We start from the raw sequence: 10,808 nt of genomic DNA on the forward strand, positions 1-10,808 counted from the left end.
TTCACCTCACTCCTGGCCTGTTCTTTCATATGGGGCCTGGCCCTGCCCCGAATTCTAGGGGGGTACTGGGAGGGAAGAACTTCTGTATTGGAGCCCCTACTCTCCAGGGAGACTGAAGAGACAGGGCCCGGCAGGGTCCAGGTGGAGCTGCAGAGCAAAGGAACTTGGGAAGTCGGGGTCAGGGAGACCGCAAAGGGGCCAGGGGAGCACACCAAGCAGGTGGTCTGCCCTGACGGTTCCTGTAAGTTTCCAAGTTCAAACCTAGCTCTGCTCCACAATGCTGGGGCCACCCAGGGCCAGCTGTTTAACTTCTCTCTGCGTCAGTTTCCCCGTCTATCCTAGTAGGGATAACAGCATTCCCTCCCTCCACGAGCAGGATGAAATGAGGTGGGGGCATGTCAGGCACTCAGCACTGTGCTCACAGAGGGACCCTCTCTCTGCCCCTTCCCAGGTCTTTAGCTCCAGGCTCTGCCCCAGCCCCCAGCCCCAGCAGTGCCACCCTCACTCCTTGTTCATCTGAGCCTTTCCTCGCTGAGACTTCTCAAGGAGGCAGAAGTCCAGATTGCCCAGCTCTTTGGAATGATGACAGTTTCTGTGGCTGGACCGGCCTTTTATAAGTGAGAGGGGAATCTTTGTTCATTCTTTTATTTGCTCATTTGTTTCAATATTTATTCATCCCCGACTATGGGCCAGGCACTGGTAATAGAATAGAGGGCCAAAGAGGGCTCATGTTCCAGTGGCGATGATGTCTACCTTTCCTGGGGAGGCCTCAAATACAGTCCTACACCCAGGTTAGCTGTCGGGTCAGACATGCCTTTTCATCTCTTTCTGAGATGTTCAGCCTTATGGCCCCAGCAGACACCTAAGGGATCATGTAATCTTCCCTCTGTTTCCAGACAACTGTTCCAGTGTAGACCACTCAAACACCTAGGATCCAAGCCTGGTTCTGTTACTTTTTGATCTTGGGCAAGCGTCATAATGGCTCTAAGCTTCCATTTTCTCAGCCGTGAAATGGGGATATGAACAGCACCTACCTCAAAGGGTCACCATGTGGATGACATGAGATCACAAGAAAGCATCCTTGAAACAGTGCCTTGCACGTGGTAGGGCTCGACACAGGTTAAAATTAATGCTACTGCTATCATTGTTACTATTATTACTATTATTATTACCTGACCCAATGTGTCACAGGCCTTTGGTTTTGTGACCAGTTTTGGGTTTGAAAGATATGCCTAGGTCAGGCCCTGCAACAGGGCCAAAATCCATATGGCAGCCTCCCAGGGAGCCGGCCCACCATGGCCGATGGGGGGTTGAGGCCCACTCCTGGATGTTCCCATAATGCTTTGTGGAGAAAACCCCCCTTTAGGTTTGCCTCATGTGACCCCTTCTCAAGAAGGCCTTCCCTGCCACTCCCTCTGAAATTGCAAACCCCCAGCATTCCCAATCCTCCTTCTCTGCCCTCTTTGCCTCTGTAACACACAGCACCACCTTTCATGCTATGTATTTTAGTTATTTTTTTTTCCTCTTTAAAAATTGTGGTCTGCCTCTCTGCCCAAGAATGTAAGCAGGAAGAGACTGTCAACTCTGTAGGGCTGAGCTGGTCCAAGGCAGTTGGCCAAGAGATAAGCCAGATACCCTGGTCTGCTACTTAATAACTACAGGAGAGTCTCTTCCTTAATCCGAGCCTCTGTTTTTTCTGTCAGAACCACGAGGTAGGTGGAACTGGTGGTCTCCAAGGGACTCCTCAGCTCTGACTTAGTACATTCTGTGTTTCTGTGCAGCTTCTCATGATCCACGGAGCAGGGCCCCAGCCTTCACACATAGGAGGTTATGTCACAAGCACTCAGAATTAAAAGCAGGATTCCTCTGCCCCTCAATCTGGGCTTCCCAAGCCCTCTCCTTTGTCAGGAAGGCCCTGGGCTTGGGGGCAGTGCGGCTTGGCCCCCCCTACTCCAACTGGTAGGAGTATTCAACCTCAGCTCCCCATCCTGGCTCATGGGGCCCCAGCTGATGCCCTCCTATAGTCTGATGATATTGCCACAGGTCATGGCCAGAAGCATGCTCCCCTTCAAGATGCTATGGCTGGACATGAAAAAGGCACATTTTCTGGTGAATTACCTGTGGTTTGCAAATGGGGTAAAACAACCCTACAGGACAGTTGGCTGATTCAGGTATCACCGGCTCCTGGGTGCAGGTCCTGCCTGGAAATCTGTCCTCTCTCTTATTCTCAGAGTGTGGTCATCTGCTGGGGCCCAGAATAGAAAAGGCCAGAACCTGGCACCTAGGTCCCAGCCCTTCTCTCTGCCCCAGTGCTCTGCCAGGAAAGAGACCCCATCTGGAGAAGGCAGCCATCTCCACCACGGTTTGGTGTCCCCCCGTGGGTGCTGTTGACAATATTTATCAGGTGATTTCTAGGGGCCACACACTGCTTTGGGGGCTGTGGAGCACAGTGAGCAAACACAGATAGGGTCTCTGCTCTCCGGCTCTGTCTATATTCCCAGGGCAGAGGGACCATCAGTACCCTGGAGGCAAGTTACAAAGACTGAGCAGGAAACCTGCAGCTTGCAGCAGAACCTGTGAGCATAGATGGGACGGTTGGAAAAAGAGTGTAAAGAGTGAGAAGCAAAGGGGCTTGGGATGGAACCAGGGGCACCCCAACACCTCAGAGGAGGGCCGAGGGAGGAAGCAGTCAGGGGCGGGAGGCCTGGGCGTTGAACCAAGACAAGAGGAGATTTCCAGGAGGAAGGAATGACCAACCTTCAAATTAGTACAGTGAATGAAAGGGAGGTCCAGGCAAAGAAGAGAGGTCTCCTTGTTAGGGAGAGGCACCACTGAGTAGTACATATGGAAGGCTGCCTGTCTTGGGCTCCAGAGCCAAGAGGAGATGGTGAGTGCAAGCAGTAGTAAAGCAACGTTTATCAAGCACCTACTATATGCCCGGTCCTCAGCATGGGCCCCCATATGCCTCATTCTTTTATTATTATTATTATTATTATTATTAAAGATCTTATTCATTTATTTGACAGAGAGACGGAGTATGAGCAGGGGGAATGGGAGAGGGAGAAGCAGATTCCCCGCTGAGCAGGGAGCCCGATGCCGGGCTTGATCCCAGGACCCTGAGATCATGACCTGAGCTGAAGGCAGACACCCAGCTGACTGAGCCACCCAAGCACGTCCCCACCTTTTGCCTTATTCTTACATCAATCCTGTCAATAATTTTCTAGATGCAGGGACTTCATGAGAAGCAAAAACAAGGCCCCTACCCTCATGGATCTGGGGACAGGGGAGGCATGGGCAATAGGAGCCATATGTGAATCTGAGTATTAGGCAAAGAAATGTGAAACCGCAACTGGGGTAAGCGTCATAAAGGAGAAGCGCAAGGTCCTAATGAGAACTGGGCTCTGACCCGCTGGGAGGGCAGGGCAGAGTTCTCTGAGGAGGCCAGCAAGCTGAGATCTGAAGGACAAATGGAAATGGAAGAGGTAAACAGAGGAGGGGGGAGTGTCTCACTCAGAGGGCACCACATATATGAAGGAACCTGAAGGTGCCCAGTGGGAGCAGAGTGGAGAAGGGAAAAGGAAGAGTGAGTCAGGGTGAGGATGGAGGGTGGGCGGAGACTAGATAAGGCTTCACAGGCCATCATGAGGGGTTTTGTCTTTGCCCTACAAGCACAGGAAAGCCATGGAAGGGTTTTAAACAGGAGTACAACATGGTCAGTGTTGTCTCGGAAAGGCCACTCTGGCTTGTTGTACGAAGGAAGGGCAAGAGATAATTTGGCCAAGCACTGAGGAAGCTGTTAGGCGGAGTCCAGTAAAAGATGGTGGTAACTTGTCCCAGAATGGAGACAAAGGAGATGGAAACAAGTGGATGGATTAAAAGACGTTTAGGTATTGTTGACAATAGCGAGAAATTGCCTGGTTGTCCATAAGAGGGAAGGTTTCACTCACTTGAGAGGGTCGATTCTCCAGGAGAGGCAGAATGACGGGGGACCCAAAGTACCCATGAAGTTTGCTCCCAATGAAAGGCAGCTCCTTTATTATAAGAGGAGACGAGTGGCCAGAGAGGGAAGACTCGAGAGCTCATTTGGCTTCAGCCTTGGTTCCAAAATCTCCTGGGGGAACCCCTGGAGCCTGGGAGCTCCAGCCCTACACAGATGTGTATGGTGGGCTCCATGGAGGTGGTGGCTAGGGAGCTGTATCTTCCTGTCTCCATTGATAAATGGGTCCTGACATCAACTGAGGGCCGTCATACCACACACCTGTGCTTGTAACCTCACACCTGGCCTTCGCAACGGTCCTGTGCACCATGTTATTAAATCCATTTAAGGGTTGAACACAGTAGGCTCAGGAAGGCTCATGGTCACAAGGCTAGAAAAACGCCAGGACCCAAATCCAGCAGACCCCAAATCTCCTGATTCCTGGGCCTTGGAGAGGTCCTGGGAGAGAGCCATTGGGGAGATGGGATGAAGGAAGAAACGGAGGCCCAGAGACCCTGAAGACACCTGTGTATTCTGAAATTCCCTCCAGCTGGGTGTTTCCCACCCAGGGGGTGATTGTGCGATGTCTGGAGATGTTCTGGTTGTTACAGCTTGGGGTGGGGGTTCACCTCTGGTGCCCAGTGGGTAGAGGCCAGGGATGTTGCTGAATGTCCTTCAGTAAGCAGGACAGACCTGACAATATAGAGGCCTAGGGTCCCAGATTGCAGAACCCCCAGCCTCAGAAGCTCCCAGGGCCTAGCACTTTCTCATAGTCTCCCTGTCCCTCCTCAAAAGCGAGTATCTGCATTATTGCTACGGACTTTCTACTTCTGTGATGTGTGCGTCACTGGAAAACATTCCAACAATGCCACAGTGTTTAAAGTATAAAATAAAAGCCAGGCCTCCTCCCTCCCATCCCAATTCCCCAGAGATAACCCTTGTTACTGTAACTTTTAGTGAACAGGTTGAACACCACAAGTGGAAAACAACTTGTTTTTCCCCTGTCCAGTCTCTCTGTGACCTATTTCTTCTATGCTTCTTGGGTAAGAGCTCCAGAAGAGCCATAACTTTTTCAGCCATTTTCAGAAAATTAAAATAATCCTCCACCGATTGCTCTCAGGAATTAACATGTCCAGTCCAGTGTCACAGATGAAAGATACTCCGGACATCACTGAGAGTTAAAGTTTTCCCTTGTCCTCTGTTGGGCCTATGAGGCCCAGAAGCAAGGCTGTCATAGATGACAGTGCGGGGGGCTCCCTTGTTCCTTCCTTCTGGCTGCAGAGGAGGCCCCGGTAAGGACGCACCATTGTTTATTTACCCAAGTATTCATTAGTGGGTATTGAAGTCATTTCCAGTTTTTCACTTTTATAAATAATGTTGTGACATCCTCATACATATGCCTATCAATACACATTGGTTAAATAGTTTCTTTAGTGTAAATTCCCAGAAGTCAAGTTGCCAAGCTATGTGTATTTAAAACGATGAAACCTCGCTAAAGGCAAGGGAAGCAAGGGCAAAAATGAACTATTGGGACTTCATCAAGATCAAAAGGTTTTGCACAGCAAAGGAAGCAGTTAACAAAACCAAAAGACAACTGACAGAATGGAAGAAGATATTTGCAAACGACATATCAGATAAAGGGCTGGTATCCAAAATCTATAAAGAGCTTAGCAAACTCAACACCCAAAGAACAAATAATCCAATCAAGAAATGGGCAGAAGACATGAACAGACATTTCTGCAAAGAAGACATCTAGATGGCCAACAGACACATGAAAAATTGCTCCACATCACTTGGCATCAGGGAAATACAAATCAAAACCACAATGAGATACCACCTCACATCAGTCAGAATGGCTAAAATTAACAAGTCAGGGAATGACAGATGCTGGCGAGGATGCAGAGAAAGGGGAGCCCTCTAACACTGTTGGTGGGAATGCAAGCTGGTGCAACCACTGTGGCATACAGCATGGAGGTTCCTCAAAAAGTTGAAAATAGAGCTACCCTATGACCCAGCAATTGTACTACTGGGTATTTACCCTAAAGATACAAACGTAGTGATACATAGGGTTACATGCACCTGAATGTTTATAGCAGCAATGTCCACAATAGCCAAACTATGGAAAGAACCTAGATGTCCATCAACAGATGAATGGATAAAGAAGATGTCATGTATATATACAATAGAATACTATGCAGCCATCAAAAGAAATAAAATCTTGCCATTTGCAACTAGGTCGATGGACCTAGAGGATATTATGCTTAATGAAATAAGTCAATCGGAGAAAGACAACTATCATATGATCTCCCCAATATGAGGAAGTGGAGATGCAACGTAGGGGGTCTTGGGGGTAGGAAAAGAATAAATGAAACAAGATGGGATCAGGAGGGAGATAAACCACAAGAGACTCTTAATTTCACAAAACAAACTGAGGGTTGCTGTGGGGAGGGGATTGGGAGAGGGTGGTGGGGTTATGGACATTGGGGAGGGTATGTACTATGGTGAGTGCTGTGAAGTGTGTAAACCTGGCGATTCACAGACCTGTACTCCTGGGGCTAATAACACACTATATGTTTATTAAAAAATTATTAAAATAAAAGGATTCTTAATAAATAAATAAATACAACGAGGAAACCTCTTTCCAGAGTGTTCTCCACAGCAATGGTATCAGTCTATGCTCCTAAGAGCAGAGGATGAGAGGGCCTGTGAAAGGTCTGTGTATGTATTTCTGTCTCTGTCTCTCTTTCTCCTAACACAGAGCCTGGCACATACAAAGAAGACTGGGCTGCATTACATATTGAATGAATGGCTAATAAGAGTGGGCTTGGCATCCCGAAGCCCACGAGGGAATTGTAAAGTCTCTCCCAACGTCTTCTTCCCTCCCTCGCCCCTCATACTTCTGTAGATCCAACATCCTGAACTGCTCTTGAAACTGTCCTTCCCTCTCCATCCATGACCAATGAATTCAGGCCTCGCCATCTCTTGCCCTGAAGAGTTCCTTGCTGGTCCTCCCATGTCCAATTGTGCTATCTCAGATCCGTTCTTGACACCCCCAGAGTGAAGGCCCTGAAACACCATCCAGTCAGCCTCCCTTCCCACCTCCGGAGACCGACTCCCTCGGGCCCACTCCACAGGGCAGGCTGTTGCCCTGCTCCTGTCACATCTCCTGGGGGCTTCGCCTCCCCCTGCCTTGTACTCCAGCCAGTCACATGATGCTGCCCACCTGCCTCCAGCACAGCAGGCTTTGGCTCTTTGCCCATGGTTCTCTCTGGCCACACTTTCCTCCTCTTTTTTTCCTGTGAGCCGACATGCATTGGTTTGTAGCTCCGCAGCATTCATCCTCTCCTTTTCTTAGACTCCTGCTTCTTTATAGTGACTCGCCTGCCTCACTGGGGTAAGATTGGTGAAACACTCAATCTGTGTGTCTTCCTGCTACCATGGGAGCCAAAGGGACATAGCCTTCTTCTCCCCAGTCCGGTCTCGCCAGGGAGTAGGCATAGGATGAAGTTTGGTCACTAGACACTCTCTTTAGACTTTGGATCTGGAGCAGGTAGTGTAAGAATAGAAGAGATCATTTTTTACCTTTATTTTATTTTATTATGTTATGTTAGTTAGCATACAGTACATCATTAGTTTTTGATATAGTGTTCCAAGATTCATTGTTTGCATTTAACACCCAGTGCTCCATGCTATCTGTGCCCTCCTTAATACCCATCACTAGGCTCACCCATCTCCCCACCAGGTTCCCCTCTGAAACCCTCAGTTTGTTTGTCAGAGCCTCTCATGGTTTGTCTTCCCCTCCGATGTCTCTCCCTTCATTTTCACCTTTCTTCTCCTAATGTCCTCCGTGTTATTCCTTATATTCCTCAAGTAAGTGAAACCATATGATAGTTGTCTTTCTCTGCTTGACTTATTTCTCTCAGCATAATCTCCTCCAGTTCCTTCCATGTTGATGCAAATGTGGGGTATTCATCCTTTCTGATGGCTGAGTAATATTCCATTGTACATACGAACACTATCTTCTTTACCCATTCGTCTGTTGAAGAGCATCTCAGCTCCTTCCACAGTTTGGCTATTGTGGACATTGCTGCTAGGAACATCGGGGTCATTTTCATCCATTTCAGCGGCAACTGTCGGCGTTGGTGGTATAATGGTGAGCGTGGCTGCCTTCCATTTCAGAGGCAATGCCTTCCTCTAACCCTCCCTACTTCCTACCCCTCCCCTGCTCCTTCCCACCACTGCCTTTGCTTCTGTCTATACCGAAACCTGGTTCTGTAGCTTTTTCTTTGATTGTGTGAGCTCCTTGAAGCCCACCCCCTCAGTTCCACAAATTCCTTTCTCTCGTCAGTTACTCAGAGATAGCTTCTGTTGCTCGTGACCGAAAGTTTCTGAAAGTCTGGCCCAGATGTCTCTTCCTCTGCAAAGCGTTCCCTGGTTCTCTGAACATTCTCATAGCTCCCTGTCCAACGTGCAACCCACTCTAGGGTGTTTTTTTTTTTTTTTCTTTCTGTCCCTTCCACTAGAGTAAAAATTCATGTTGGTCTCACCATGGTAAACTCAGTACCGGATCCAGAGCCAAGCATTGAAGGCAACCAACATGGAAGGACTAAACTCATGAACAGGCTCTCGTCCTGCCACGAAAACGATGTCAGTGGCTGCCTCCTTTGTGGGACTTGTGGGAATAACATGAGCGGATTTCTGTTTGGAGCTCTCGTTCTTTCTGCACTGGGGAAGATGGAGTGGGAGAAGGCAGGGAAACAGACAGGAGTGGGGGGTGGGAGTGGCAAGTGGGGCAGCTCAGGTGGGAGATGCAAGTGAACTGGATTAAGGTGGTTACAGTGGGAGCTGAGAGGGGAAGGGGCTGACTCTGGAGACCGTGAACCAAGCACTGGAAGTGAACACAAAACTCAGTTGCTTCTGGTAATTCCCAAAGCACAGGCTGGCCATTTACAATGCCCGCCCCCCCCCCCAAGGAGGTGGTGAGGGAGCACATGTGCATGAGCACAGGGGACCATTAGGGAGGGGGTCACACCGTCTCCAGCATCCCCCTCCTGCCACCAGCCACCATGAAGGCTGCCTGGCCCATTTTCTAAAGAGCTTCCCCAGGCTGCAGGGGAGAGAGGAGAAGGGGGGGCAGCCACCCACATCACTGAACAGAGGTGAGCTGAGATGAGGAGCATCCAGTCCTCTTGTCCCGCTGCCCTCAGCCACCACAGGCTGCCAGGTGCCTTGTTTGGGATGAAAGCTTTTAAAAAACCCATGTGTATGGATGGTCATGCATTCATTTTTGTTCATTTCACTAATACTCACTGAGCCTGAAGCACGCAATGCGCCATGGACCCTGATCTTAAGGAGCTCTGGAGCTGGCAGGGGAGAAGATGCGTAATCAGGCAATTAGGAACCAGTGTGAGCGGGAGGTAAGCACTGGTTGCTATGGGAACACGAGGAGAGGCCACAGCTGCTGCTCCTCTCTGAAGAGTGGTGGCAGGCGAAATCAGAGGCATGAGGCAGGCAGACCTGCTTGCCAGGCCCAGGTCCACACTGCCCGGGCGTCTAGTCCGGGACAAAATCTTTTGGCACAATGCAACCTGTCACCTCACTGCCTCTCCAAAGAAATGAGAAAGGCGAGCATGATGATACAAAGGTCAAATGAGACCCTGCGTGTTTGTGCATGGCACCTAGCTGATTGAGGCTACATGGTCGGTGCTAGGAATTTTTTTTCAAAACCTATCTGTTGGGTGAGTGTTTCCCAGGCTACCAGCCACCAGAGGTAGAGCTGTGAACATGATGGACAAGGCCCCTGCCCTCACAGAGGTTATAATAGTAATTTGAGAGGAGAGGCTGATTAAAAAAAAAAAATGCAGCGCAAGTAATTACTCTTGTGATGAAGACCATGATGATGCTGCCAGAGTGGTTCAGAGTAGGAGTACACCAGGGGGGCTGGGAAGAAAGACTTCCTGGACAAAGTGACATTTCAACAAAGATCAGGAGGAATTAGTCAGCAAGGAGGTGGGGACGCTGCATTCCAAGTATAGTGAACAGCATGGGCGATGGTGCTGAAGCAACAGTGAGTCTGGCATGTTCCAGGCAAGGAGAGGAGGTCAGTGGAAACTGGGCTGGGAGGGCACAGAAGAGGTGGGAATGGGGGAAGCAGGGCGCCAATGAATCTGAGCCTCTGGGCTGTGGTGAGCTCTCACTGGATCCTAGGAGGACACCCCCCCGCCCAAAGTGCCAGTGTTACCCTGACTCCCATAGCTGATCAACTTACCTGTCAGTACCTGAGGTGGGGTCAAGATCAAGGGGCTTGAAACTGGTAGAAGTTTCTGGAGTACAAAAGGGCCATCTCAGTGAGATGTTTAGGCCCCAGCTTATTTTGTGAGTGGGAGCACTGAGGCCCAGAGAGGAAGAAAAATTTGTTCAGGGTCCCCTGACCAGCAAAACTGTCAGGTCTGGAACCAGAGCCCGGTCTGAGAGGCCACCCAGGGCTTCAGGCTTCAGCCGAAGTCTGAAGTGAAGTGGTTTTTGTTTTTGCTTTTGTCTTTTTCGGGAGATACCCTTGTCTCTCCCTCTCAGTGTAACCGGCAGGATTTCCAGTCCTTTCTTGCCTTCTTGCACTTCCCCTTGTGTTGTTTTTTTTTTTTTTTTTTTTTTTTTTAAAGATTTTATTTATTTATTTGTCAGAGAGTGAGCAAGCACGAGCACAGGCAGACAGAGTGGAAGGCAGAGTCAGAGGGAGAAGCAGGCTCCCTGCGGAGCAAGGAGCCCGATGTGGGACTTGATCCCAGGACGCTGGGATCATGACCTGAGCCGAAGGCAGCTGCTTAACCAACTT

This window comes from Mustela nigripes, chromosome X (assembly GCF_022355385.1).
Source record: "Mustela nigripes isolate SB6536 chromosome X, MUSNIG.SB6536, whole genome shotgun sequence".
Classification (NCBI taxonomy): Eukaryota; Metazoa; Chordata; class Mammalia; order Carnivora; family Mustelidae; genus Mustela; species Mustela nigripes.